Below are 13,030 nucleotides of genomic sequence, written 5' to 3' on the forward strand. Positions count from 1 at the left end.
CATATAACTTAGTGGGAAATAGTTATTTGAGAAGATATTGATGCTAGGAAACTATTTTAGCCCCTTGCATTGCGTCACCGTCACCTTCATTTTCTGATATTTCTTTGAAGTGGTGGCTAAGGTTTCAGGGATATGAAAAGCCTTTTTAAAAAAACAAACAAAAAACCTCTATGTGGGGCACCCCCCGAAACCCCCCCCCCCAGCCCAATGATAACTCATAGGCATAGAATGTTGACAGACCGAAATGAAAAAATCCCTGACAACTGGGTCTGAGGGAGAATTGAGTGGTTGGACAAAGAAGGGGAAGGAAGAGACACATGGAGATAAAAAGGGCAGACAGAACAATTTACTGTTTGTGTAGGTCATTTCCTGGCTCTCATTGAAAAGCTGTTTTTAAATATCCACAGAGAGCTGCCCATAGGCATTACTGGAGAAATCAAAGTTTTTAACATAGCTGGGCTGAGCTGAGCACAAGTGTGTCCAGCCTGCCCTCTTGTGTGAACTGAAGTACTCCACACTGCAACATTTTATTGCAGGGGCCCACTTGCATTATTGGAAATGTGATAAAAGAAAATTCCCAGATTTCATTCAGAGACTTTAATGTTACATCTCTTTGGGTATGTGATGTCCCAGCCATATCTGAATGCATGTGTGCTGTAATTGTAAAGCCTTTACTAGAAGATGGTGCCAACTTTACACAGAGCCAGACCAATTTTGAAGAGGTCAGTTTGTGTGGCAAATTATGCTTCTGGCCGTGAGCTAGCGCCTGAAGAACAGAGTGTCCTATGAGAAAGTAGATGTTGGATATCTGTGGATTAAATACTCATGAAAGCTCTAAATTCAAATAGAGGCTGAGTATTGGGCTCTGATAAAGATTTCTGTTACTGGACAAGTTCTTTTCCTATTCACTACTTGGCTCTACTTTAAACAGCTACTTATTTCTGAGCTATTTAATGGAAACTGCCGTCCTAAAAATGACAGATATTTTATAGTAAACACCTCTGACTTCAAAATGTATTGTCCTTGAGTTAATACTTCGTAGCGTATCTTACAAGACAAAATAAGACCTCACATGCCTAAATCAGAATGCTAAAACATCTGACAGTAGCTTGTTGTATGTACTTGTCAGTGTTGAGAGTACTCAACTTTAAGCCTCCATTGGGCACAGTATGGCTCTTGTTAAAAATGAGTGGAATGTGGATTTCATCCTTGCAGCTTGATTGTAGGCATGTTTACTTGTGTTCAGTAGCATACACTTCCAAGTAATAGGACTGCAGACTTTTGTCATCTTAAAGCCACTGTAACCACAATCTGCCGGCATTAATACTACAGTAAGGGCGCAATACTATGCATGTTTAGACAGAAAAAAGTCCTACAACTCCCAGCATTCCTCAGCTACTATGGCTGACTGGGGAATGCTGGAAGTTGTAGGACTTCTTTCTGTCTAAATATGCGTAGGATTGTGCCCTAACTCACTCATGCATACCCAATAGTATAGTGATACTCCCACTCTTCTAATGTGTGGCATTTATACTGAATGGGAGTTCTTTCCCCAGGAACTTCTGGGCAGAAGTTGCCTCTGCATTGGGTCTTCTCAGGCTCTAGTTTAGTACTTTATTTCTAAACCAGTAGGGCAGGAAGTTGGGGGGAAAGGAAATAGCTACTATTTCTCTCATGCTGACATGGAACCTTCTGCCATGCAAACTTCATGGCCTATTCTGGCCCTGCATTTCCTCTGGCCCACAGTGTGAGTGGGCAGGCAAGGGACCAGCACACATTGGGTGAACTGCTGGGATCAGGACCAATGAATGAGTGCTTCTGGTCTCCTAAAAAGCTTCTCACTAGCATGCCAAACCATTGATAGCTGCTAATAAGGATCTCTTTCTAGGCGAAAAGCTAGCACAACCCCCCCCCCCCCCATGGCTGTATCACATCATAAAACTTAACAAAACTCCACAGAAGTTCAGCTTCTAGGGTAATTCTGGAATTCATGATAGGTACAGAAAGCTCAGAATACTTTTCCTGATTTCCTTGTTCCCCCCCAGAAACCGCATCAGGGATGCAGATATGAATAGTCTTCTGTACTCAGACTTTGGCATTCCTAGCTTGTTGCATGGAAATTTCTTATGCGAAGAAAGTAAAACCAGCTTCAAGCAATTTTCCTGGTTGTTGCAGGCAGTGTTATTTCTTTCCATAGAGTTGTTGCTGTCTGAGTTGGAAAATCCTTGGCAGTGGCTGCTGTCCCACCAAGCTGGTTTGCTTCTGTTTTGGTCAAAAGCTTGCTCTGTTAAAGCATTCTGGGCATAACCCTTGTAAATCTTTTCCCTCTATGTCAGTTTGATGAAGATAGTTGTTTAGGACATGGGTAGGCAGACTTCAGCCTTGTGGGCTTTACTGTTTTTAAAACCGGAGCCGTGTTTGTGTGTACACTGGAATCAGTTACAAAATGGCAGGTTGGGGGGTGCAGGGTGTCAGAGTCGGTCACAGTTGCCTCCTGCAACCTGTAAGCCATGCATTAGGGGAATCTAGCTATACAAGTACAAATCCACTTTTCATTTAGTGCAGATCAAGGATTCTAATGTCGTATCCTAAAAAGGCACTAGGAGAGCTATACTAAAGACCTGATCACAGGCAATCAACCAATTAATATCATTTTCCAGAATAGAAGCACTGAGGCTGTTTCTGCTAAGGCAGATGTCATTAAAACATCTGGCCTGCTGGACTTGATCCAGGGGGCAATCTGATCCCCGACCAAAAGAGGTTGCCCCCATTGCATTACGCAGTGCCATACGCTATGGAGATGTGTTCCTCAAAAAAGAGCCTGTGGTAATTGAATTAATGCAATTATTCAAAGGAAGGGCTACCACCATGTTGGCTGTAGGCCGTTCTGTGCATTACTCAATGGCACGCCCAGATTGCCCCCCACAAAACATGGGAGTTAGGGTCAGTCCCAACTCTACGATGAGTGTGCCTAAAATCATGCATGTATTTGTACTTTTGTGTGTTAGAACTATGAATTCAAGGTACATTCATCGAATACATTATGTGCACATTTGAAAAAGGAATATGTGAAGCAGCTGCAATCCTATTGCAATCTGGCTATCGTGGTTTTTGTTGGGTTGCCATCTTCTTCTGTCAGAGCTCATGCACCCTTAACTGCTTGTAGGGCAGGCAGAAATTCAGCAGGTGAAAATGCTCCCTCACACCCGTGTGCTTGGGGGAAGCCTTACTTGTTGGATTTCTGCCTATCGGATAGCTATTAAAGGGATAAAGTTTCTCCTGGGAACAAGATAGCTACTCTGCTTCCCAGTTGGGTCCCCATAGGCTACATTGAACAGATCGCACAGTGTACCTTTCCTCTCCTCTCCTTCCCCTTGCATGACCAAAATCTGCCCCAGGGGTTCCCTCTTCAGAGCAGATTGGGAGGGGGAGGGGAAATATGCTCCACTGGTGGATGCCATTCTGTCAGCAGATGGACACAATTAGATTTCACCCTATTATTGAATAACTGAAGTGACAGTAATTAGGATTGATCACACAAGGACTGATTCTAATATCTGGGATTGGCACCATATTGTCAGTTGGCAAATATGGAATATATGATGCTTGAAGGACTCCTTTTATTTTTTAAATAATTGCTGTTACTTGACTTTATTTTTATTTTTTAAATGGTAGATGTAGGGTGAGTGGTGTTCCAGGATAAAAGCCAGAGAGAAGTATAGATTTCACATCTGTAAAAAAAACCTTGCTTAACAATGTTAACAATTATTTTTCGCCATTTTTTAAAAGTCACTTTCTGGGATTCATAATAACAATTAACTAACTTTGTTTTTGTAATTACCAAATGGTTTGATACCTCTGCAGATTATATTTCATTATTTGAGCAGTCAATTGACAATATTTTTGGACTGATCAAGTGCTCAGCCCTACAGGGGTATTATATATTCCGATTATTAGGTGACAGCTACCACAGTTGCAGGAATATTCATAATATAAACTCATGTTCACTATTCAACTTTTTGAAGAGTCATATGTAATATGTTAATGTCATAAGAAACCTCAACCTCCAAATACAAGAATAAATCACCTATGCTGAGGTGGGCAACTACGGTCCGCTTGCTGTATGCCACCTATGCCGATTTCTGGCACCTGACACAAAACTGAGCACTTACTTGTTTATGGCTTGTGTTGTGGGAGTACAAGCTATTTTGCCTCATTGTACTACCCCTTTTAGATGATGTGCTCTTTTATGCAGTGTCGTGAAGATACCGTATCTTAACCAGTTTAGGGATGGGAAACATACAGTTCAAAGTAGGCAAAGCTATGTTTTGTGTAGCGATTGGGTCAACATAGAGGGCATTAGCTAAAAGAGGTTTGCTGTTGCAAACTGAGCTGCTTCTGCTGGCTTATGGTGGATAGATGACAAATTAAGGTGCTCGGGAAGAACATTAACTATCCCCAATGCCTAAAAGATTGTCCTAATTGGCTGCGTTGCTTGCAGTATTGTTCTTGACCTTATCTGATAAGACGCAACTTCATAGGTGTGAGTAAACACTGTATTAACACTAGTGGCACTAGTTATGTTCTCAGACCGTCTTCACCAACCAGCGCCCTCCAGGTGTGTTGGACTACAACCCCCGTCATGGCCATGCTGGCTGGGGATGGTGGGAGTTGTAGTCCAACACATCTGGAGGGTGCCAAGTTGGGGAAGGCTGTTCTTAGAGAACATGGGCTGGCAGCCTGCCATGTTTACTTGTTTTTTTGATGTATGCTTATTTAGAACTGCAGACTACAATTTATTTTACTCTGTTGATATTTGGTGTATCTTGGTTTGATTGAAAAGGTTCTTTGAAGAATTGCAGATATGAAAAGGCCATTGCATTGAACAGCTTTCTTGTGCACCTCCATTGAAGCAGAAGTACGTAAAGATGATTTCCCTCCTTTGAGATGTCTTTGCACCCTGTGCCTCACGTGAATTGTGAGGCAAAGCCATGTCTGTTTTGACATTTCAATATATACAGCTATACTAAATGTATAAGTTGTGCGTTGTTCAGTGTGGCTTGGTGGTTAACTTACTGGTTTCCTTCATGCGTGCGCACACACACAGAGCGGAATATGTATAGGAATGTGTTTAGCTGGTTGTATTTCAGGAAAGCTTGTGGTAATAAAATGCAACATTAGTTTGCTAGGCTGATGCTGTGCAGCTGCATCCAAGACAAGCTGTGCTTGTAGATTGTGGTGTTGGATAGCACTAAGGGCAGCTGGTTTTGTCTGTCCTATGTACTAATCCTACTGTCTTGTTCTCGATGGTCTTAATAGGCCCCTTCCAACCCTACTATTCTATGATTCTGTGATTCTATAATCCTGTCAGGTACTGCAGGTATTGCAAAAGGTTGGCATGGCCAATAGCTAAAAAGTGTTGCCTCTTCTTGGAGCAAAAACAACAGGGTCTTGTGACACCTTAAGGACTAACAAATTTATTCCGGCATACTCTTTTGTGGACACTGTCCACTTCATCAGATGCATGAAGTGTAACCTCAAAGAGGCAGATTTATATATACACATGCTGTGGGGGGTGGGGAGATGTGCTTTCTGAGGGAACCAAAGTGCAAGAAATACAGGCAGTATTGATTACCTTAACAGTTGCCGTTCACAAAATATTGATGATGCACAAAAACACACAGAAGTAAACCCTTTGTTCTTATTCAAATGATGGGAAATAGAGTTGGACCTCTTGATGAATTGTACTTCAGCAGTTTCACAGTGACCTGGTTCACATGATCATGGTGGCTGAAGCAAGACACTGAGCGTGCTGACCGGATTTCCCTAGTTACTCACACCGGCATGGCTTGCAGTGTCGTCTGAACCTCAGTGGCATGGCTTGTTTCGGGTGGGCAGCAACCCTAAAATAACCCATGGGCAGTTGTTGGGTTATTTGAGGGTTGCTGCCCATCCCAAACAAGCCATGCCACCTGGGTTCAGATGACATGTCAAGCTGCATGCAGGGAAATCTGACGGGCACGTGGCCAGCATGTATGGTAGCTGCAACATGGTGGCTTGTTTAAGCCACCATGATCATGCAAACCAGGTCAGTGTGAAGTACATGTTTTATGTTCTTCTGGAGGAGGATTGATGGCATATTGTAGGCTACTTCTCTAAGTGCAGCATCTTGTATTACATTTTAAAGCATTGGGTCTGCTCTTCACTGGTCCCAATCCCTCATGGCATATGCATGCAGACACTGGGCGGGTTCGCACGATCACAGAGGGAACATAAGCCCTGGTGGCTTATTTTCCCTCCCATGTGCCAGTCACGAGCCACCTACTTAATTACCCTCGCTGGGTGTGTGTTATGATGCCTGAACCCGGCAAGGTTGAGTGGGTGGCTGGGGTGGTTTACAAACCATCCTGAAATCCTAGAACAAGCCATGTATCTCCTGTACTTTCTGATAGTGACTTTCTAATATTGAACTCCAAAGCAGAGTGATGCATCTACCTAGTGTAGTTCCTTTGTGTGTCACAGCTTCACATTTTATGTGTTTTGTATAAGGGTTCTAATGCTTGTGTCATAAAAAGAGTTCTGGAACAATTTTCCTGCCAAAGATGAAAAAACAACATTTTCACATGGAATTTACTACAGCAAAAAGTATTGCATGACTATGCCAGTTAGAATATATTGTTCGGAATACACCAGGTTAAAATGATCAGAGAACATTGACTAATATCAGTGTTGTTAATTATCAGTCAGTTTGAATATTTCCCATCAAAGAAAAAATGGACTACGATCAGGACCGTTAGTACCTCTGTGTATGCGTCATTGATTTTAGTGGGATCTCAATGCAAGTAACAACATGCAGGTGTTCAACCCCTATTATGTATATCAGGATCTCTAGATATTTGGGAGTTTTAATGCTTTTGTTACCTTGTTGGGGTCCTTCTCCCCCTCTTGCTTGTCCAGTAATTATTGTTAAGCACAGTGTATTTAAGAGGTTCCTCTTGGAGGCTTTGTCAGAGACCAGTGGAGCAATCTTGACTTTGGGATTTTTAAAAGCGTACTTTACCTACTTCAAGCATTGGCAGCCATCTTTAAATTCATAAATATGGGTCCCAAGCCATTATTTATGCCTCATTTCCTTTGGTGATTCAAGAATATCAGCAGAAGTACTAAGTCATTAATACAGGGCTGTGATCTGAAGCACACCTACATAGCTTAAATCCATGGGCCTTCTTATTAGCTTTTTAGAATTCAGCCATGTCCCCCTTCAGTATACATCTTCTGTTAAGACATTTGCTTCTCTCTACATTTCTTGTAGCCTGTGAGCATGCTTGCCTTTTTTAAACATGCAGGTTCTGTGTTGGGGATTCCAGATTTAGTTTAGTATTCCTTCTGGAACATCAGAACTCTATCATTTATTCCCCCCCCCCCTTTTCTGCTTTCTAATTGCTAACACATGCCATGTTCGTATTGTTGCAGACCTTTTGGCCAAGATATGAGGCAGAATTCAGGGCCAAGATATGAGAGGCAGTTTACAGGAAAGATTTACAATGCACTTGGAAGGCTTTAGAAAATTAATGTGCTAACTTATCAAACAGCTTCTCCAAGTCCCGTTCTCAACATACTGGAGACTGAGACGAAGTCTTTCTTCAGCAATTACAGGCTTTCTGGTGAGACTTTCAGAGGGAATCCATTTTGGTCTGTTGCAATAAAAACAATAAGGAGGCTTGTGGCACCTTTAAAGATTTAAAAATATATATTGTGACCTGAGGTTTGTTCATCAGTGCACATGGTGCATGCGTGAAATGCTTACCTAAGTTGAAGGATATGTAAATTTATATAGCCTGAGTACATTATTGTTTTAAAACTTTTTTTAACAATGTATCTTGCTATTCTTATTTGAGACCAACCCACTGTGGCTAAAAATTCATATGCTAAAATAAAAACCATTTTATAAATACAACAAAATTCAAACTAACATAAGCATAAAAGCCTAAATAAACTGTTGGTAAGGATCCAGCACTCAGCAGGGTGAAGCAAAAAGGGCCAAACTGTAATGGCAGTACCTCAGCAATAAGATTAGCTCAAATGCTTCACAAAAGAGCCATGTTTTTGCTACTATTTCAAGCTCTATAGCATATGGGCTTGGCAGGCCTCTGTAGGGAGTGCATTCTACAATGTTGGCATTGCTACTGAAAAGGCCCTGCTCCTTGCTCCTAGTAGACATCTGTCCTGCCTTGTTTAGCAGAGGCACATGGAACAAAGCCTCTGATCAATGGTGTGCACAGGGACCACACAAAAGAGAGAAAGCAGTCTCTCAGGTCTCCAGCTTCATTAAAAGTTAAGACCAGCATCTTGAATTGAGGCCAGAAACAGAAAGGTAAAAAGTGTAGATTGGAAGACGTTCCTCTGACCTTAGGCAATCACCTATGCCATGGGTCCTAAGGCCAGCCTGTTAGCTGGCAGCACAGAAGCATTCTGTACCAATTGAAGTTTCCAAACGCTTTTCATGAGCAGCTCCATATAGAGTGTATTACAGAAATCAAGGGTGAAGGTGATTGGGGCATGAATTACTGTGGTGAGGCCGGACTGATCCAGAATTGATGGGGGCTGTATTCCAACACAGATGGAAGGCACCAGGATGGGGAAGGCTGATCTGCAGAGTATCAGGTTGGGAGAGATGGGGAAGCAAGCGTCCCTCTTTTAGGTGTTCACTTACACTATTTGTTTTGCTCGTTACCTATGGCTTCCATTTGGGAGTGAGTCGCACACCACACTGATTGGGTTTGGTAATCATTTGACTGGCTCTATTTGTTCTCTGCATAGCAACGTGACACATCTCCTGCTCTCACTTACATTGCATGGGCTTCAATTTGTTAAAAACAAACAAAAAAACAATCACCCCAACAGCGTTGTACTCGGATAATCTACATTTACCCATTTAGATAACCACTAAATGCATTTGGTGAAGTGGGCTTTGGCCCATCAAAGCGTATGACGCAGTTTATATATTTGTTTGCCTCTTAAGGTGCCAAGACTCTCTGTGGCTTTTGCTGGTAAGAGTGTTTTATGGAAGGCGTTCTCTGTGAGCAAGAGCCTCCAAAGCAATACCAAAAAAAGGTTTTTTGAAAGGGTCAGTCCCATTGGCCGTACAATGCTATCCCAGTCTTTGAAGCTTTTGCCTGCTAGAGTTCCTGAACAGTTTTAGCACAATATCATTCTTACTCTTGGCCATAAACAAATTACGTGTCTTTAACATGATAATGTCAGAATAACTGAAAGCCACCGGTAGGTGTGTACCTAGTGACATCAGCTGGCAAAGAGCCCTGGTAACAGAGAGAGCAAGAGGCGGAGAGGCAAAGGAGAGCTAGATAGAAAGGAGCGTGTGTTTGTGTGCGTGTGCGTATCTGGGTATTCTGGCAAGGTAAAGAGCTGGTCTGTTTGGCAGGACCTTCCCATCTGGGATCCATCTGTGTTTCTCTGGAACCGGACAGGCGGCTCTAGTCAGTGAGAAATCGCAGATGTGAGGGAGCTGACACATGTCCAGCTAATGAAAGGAGAAGGAAGGTTGGTTGCAGGCTCGGCTTGAAGATTAAGAGCCGCAAAAGAAGACCCTTTTTATTTATATGTTAAATAAATTGGGTGTCTTCGGCAGCAGCCTGACTTGTTTTGGCCTTTGGGTGCATACGGTAAGCATGTTTCTCAAAATAATATTTGTCTATACAAAGCTGTTGATGTTAGTTTGCTGGTGTGTGTGTGTGTGTGTGTGTGTTTTGTCTGTGGGTGCTTGCGCGTTTTAAAAAAAATGTTTTGTGGCAAATTGCCCCAGAAGCATAATGTTCTCGATATAGCTCTGTGTTTGTGTGTGCGTTCGTGTGTGTACGTGTGTGTGTGTGTGCATATGGGAGAAAATGTTGCCAGATGCAGTACTTTGCTACATCTCCCTCCCCTCTCTCTAGCCACCCTCAGTTTGACTGCAGTGCCTCTGCTGTGTCAAAACTTCATTAGATTGAGCTGATTTCTACATGGATTTATGCAGCTGAGAAAAATAGGGAAAGAAATGGCAGGAACATTGTATGTTCCTATTTTGTTGCCATGAGGAGACTTTTTATTATTATGAATCCTTGAGAGGAACGCTAGCTTTCGGTATGTCATAGTCCAATGGGAAATGAAAGCAGGATAATTTTGTGATGCCGTATACTTTCCACTATGAGAAATGGTCGTTTTCATATATGCATAATAATGGCAGACATACTATAATGGGATAGAATTAAGGAGTGGACTCCAGCATGAATTTTCTTCTTTTCATTTCAGATAATCTTAACACCAACATCTTCTCTACTCAAATTGTTCTGCTTCCATTATGTCAGACTTTGTGTGTGCTAGACTGTAAAGAGCAGCTGCTAATCCGGCCAGTGCTTAACTCTTTTTGGTGCAGTTTATGGTGCAGCAATGTATCTCCTCTGTATCTCTTCATCGTCAAGGAATATACTTTGGGTGTAATGGGCCCCTACGAACCTTGGATTCTGTTTTGAGCACCCAGCAAGCATATGCTTCTCAATCTCCCACAATTACAGGAATTTTTTTTAATGTACAAGACTAAAATCCTGACCCATTATGGCAGCCTTCTTTAGCCTGGTGCCCTCCAGATGTGTTAGACTACAGCTTCCATAGTCCACAGCCAGCATGGCCAATGGGCTTTCTAGGGGTGATAGGAGCTTGAGTCCAACAGAACTGGAGGACACCAGGTTGGGGAAAGCTATGCTATATTTCATTTCCTCTTTTCTGTGCTTCATCCTATAACTTTAAGTAATTAAAATCTTGAAATTTTAAGGTGGGAAGGTATCTCTAGGGACACCTAGTCCGAGGCAAGTTTATTCCCTATTTTATGCTTACATGGGTTTGGTTCCAGGAAAATAATGGGGTGTTTCTTAGCAGAATGATACTTTGCAGCATCCGTTTGTTCCCCCGTCTAAGTCATATTATTGCATTATAATAATTTCTATGCTTGCATCCTAAACAGCATTTGCTTTCTTGAACTCAGAAGTGTAAGGATTGAGCAAGTTTTATCATCTTCTTAGTTGCAGTTATGCAGAGCTGAAAGAAATGACTGCACCTGTGAGCTTAACCCTCTTCCCCACTGCATTTTAAAAATTGTTTTTCAATCCATAGTATCTGCTAAGAGATAATTTCCAGAACTAGGCAGAATGCAATATTGCTTATTTCTGATCAGTAATGCACATGCAAATACCCCAGGCAAAAAGAACAATTTCCAAAACATTGCCACTGTTGTTTTGCAACAAGATAAGTCACATTCCGATGTATGCTCTCTTCCTGGAGAATTATGTGTATCTCTAGTTCTTTTTCTCTATTCTGGGCCCATGCAGTGGTCAGTGTTGCTAATGAGCTCTTTTTAATTAATCTGGGGATCAAGCTTTTAGAGTGTGAGGCTGTACAAGAAACCAGTGACTGCTAGGTGAAGCAGGATGGGAAGAATAGAAAAACATGGAAGAGCAGGGGAAATTTTTTTTAAGTGAAATATTTCTGTGGGGTATTAGCTGTAATCTAGCATCAGGAACTTGATAACTGTACAGTCTTGGGGAGACAGGGTTCAGGTTCCATTCCTACTTTCTTATATGGGATAAACCGGGGGGGGGCAATTTCAGGGGCCCAGGGGGTGGAAATCATCTATTTGCTGCCAAAAATAGCAAACTGTTGATGTTTTAACACTGCTGCCATGAGCTTTGGTGGTTCAGCAGCGGCAGGAGCCACACCAGGGGGCAGTGAGGGCTGCGTGCGGCTTTCAGGCCATGTGTTGCCCACCTCTGAGATAAAGGAAAACAATTATAAGCTAGTTTCATTTCTAAGGGAAACCTGGAGGGAAAAAAAGAGGAAAAGCAGAATATATTGTTGAGTTTTGTTGGGGGTGGGGGGATTACTATGACAGATAGAGAATTTACCCTTAAGGAAATGTACCTATCCTTTTAGGTACGGAACTTCTTTAAAAAAATATATATATATATATGTTTCCAGAACTGCTCTCATGGCACTAGCCAATGACCTGATTCGCATGAACACTTGTTGCCACTGTGGTTTGTTTAAGTCACGGTAAGCCCTGACATGTGCCAGGTGGTTTTTGAACATTCAAGCCATGGCTGCAGCTTCTGGTGTTGCCCGAACCTGGGCAGCGGGGGTTGTGTGAGGGTTAAACAACCCTCGTATAACCCTAGAACAGGCCATGGGTTCTGTGAGGGTTGTTTAACCCTCGCAAACAGCCCCCGCTGCTTGGGTTCAGACAACATGACAAGCCTCAGCTGCAGCTTGAATATTCAAAATGGCCACCCACATGCACTGTTTGGTCGTGCAAACCGGACCAGTAAGTACTACTCACATGAAGAACAGTTATTATTTATTACATTTCTATACTGCCCCATAGCCGAAGCTCTCTAGGCAGTTAAAAGCCATTTACATAAAAAAAGAAGAAGATATGAACAGGCAGTATACACACAAAAAAGACATGAACAGGCAATATACACAAAGACAACATATATCTAAAAACAAGCAATCATAACCATAAGACAAATCCAGGATCGATTAAAACTCCTCATACGCAGTTATATCAAAATATGCATGTATTGCAATATTGCTGCTTGTGTATTGGGGGCCAGCTTCAGTTTTCCCAGAGTACAGCTTGTTGTGCTGTGAAAACTTGCAAAACTGATCTAACCAGAACACAAAAAAGGAGTGTATATCACAAGGAAATGTCAGCTCAACAATACTACCTCCATGTCTCTGAAAAGATACACTCTGAACATAGCTGTTTGAAAGGAACAAGGCCTACACTTGAGTGGCACGAGTCATTCCCCCCCCCCCACTTCCTGAGGTAGTGAAGTTTCAGGTAAGGTCCAAGTATAAGAACAAAGCATGCTCCATTATGTAGTCCAAGCTGGTCCATTTACCTTCAAAAACTAATAGAAGTGAATTTCCTGCCCAGGATTTCCAAACAGGTAGGAGGAAAAGGCATTCAGTAGATTTT

At 42.2% G+C, this 13,030-nt stretch overlaps 1 protein-coding gene across 15 annotated transcripts in view; it reads left to right on the forward strand.

Annotated features, from left to right (window-relative positions):
- CBFA2T2 (CBFA2/RUNX1 partner transcriptional co-repressor 2) overlaps positions 1-13,030 on the forward strand; it is a 113,361-nt gene that overhangs the window by 35,571 nt on the left and 64,760 nt on the right. For 2 of the 15 annotated variants that reach the window (XM_084853843.1, XM_084853844.1), the window contains exon 1: positions 9,348-9,683. The exons of 10 other annotated variants lie outside the window; for them this stretch is intronic. The gene's annotated coding sequence lies outside the window, so the exon portion shown is untranslated. Of the gene's footprint in view, positions 1-9,347; positions 9,684-13,030 lie in introns of those variants that run through there. 3 more of the 15 variants (XM_084853845.1, XM_084853847.1, XR_014790705.1) reach the window with 2 other exon arrangements.

This window comes from Heloderma suspectum, chromosome 4 (genome assembly GCF_057233095.1).
Source record: "Heloderma suspectum isolate Gila_16-S chromosome 4, 16-S_ref, whole genome shotgun sequence".
Lineage (NCBI taxonomy): Eukaryota > Metazoa > Chordata > Lepidosauria > Squamata > Helodermatidae > Heloderma > Heloderma suspectum.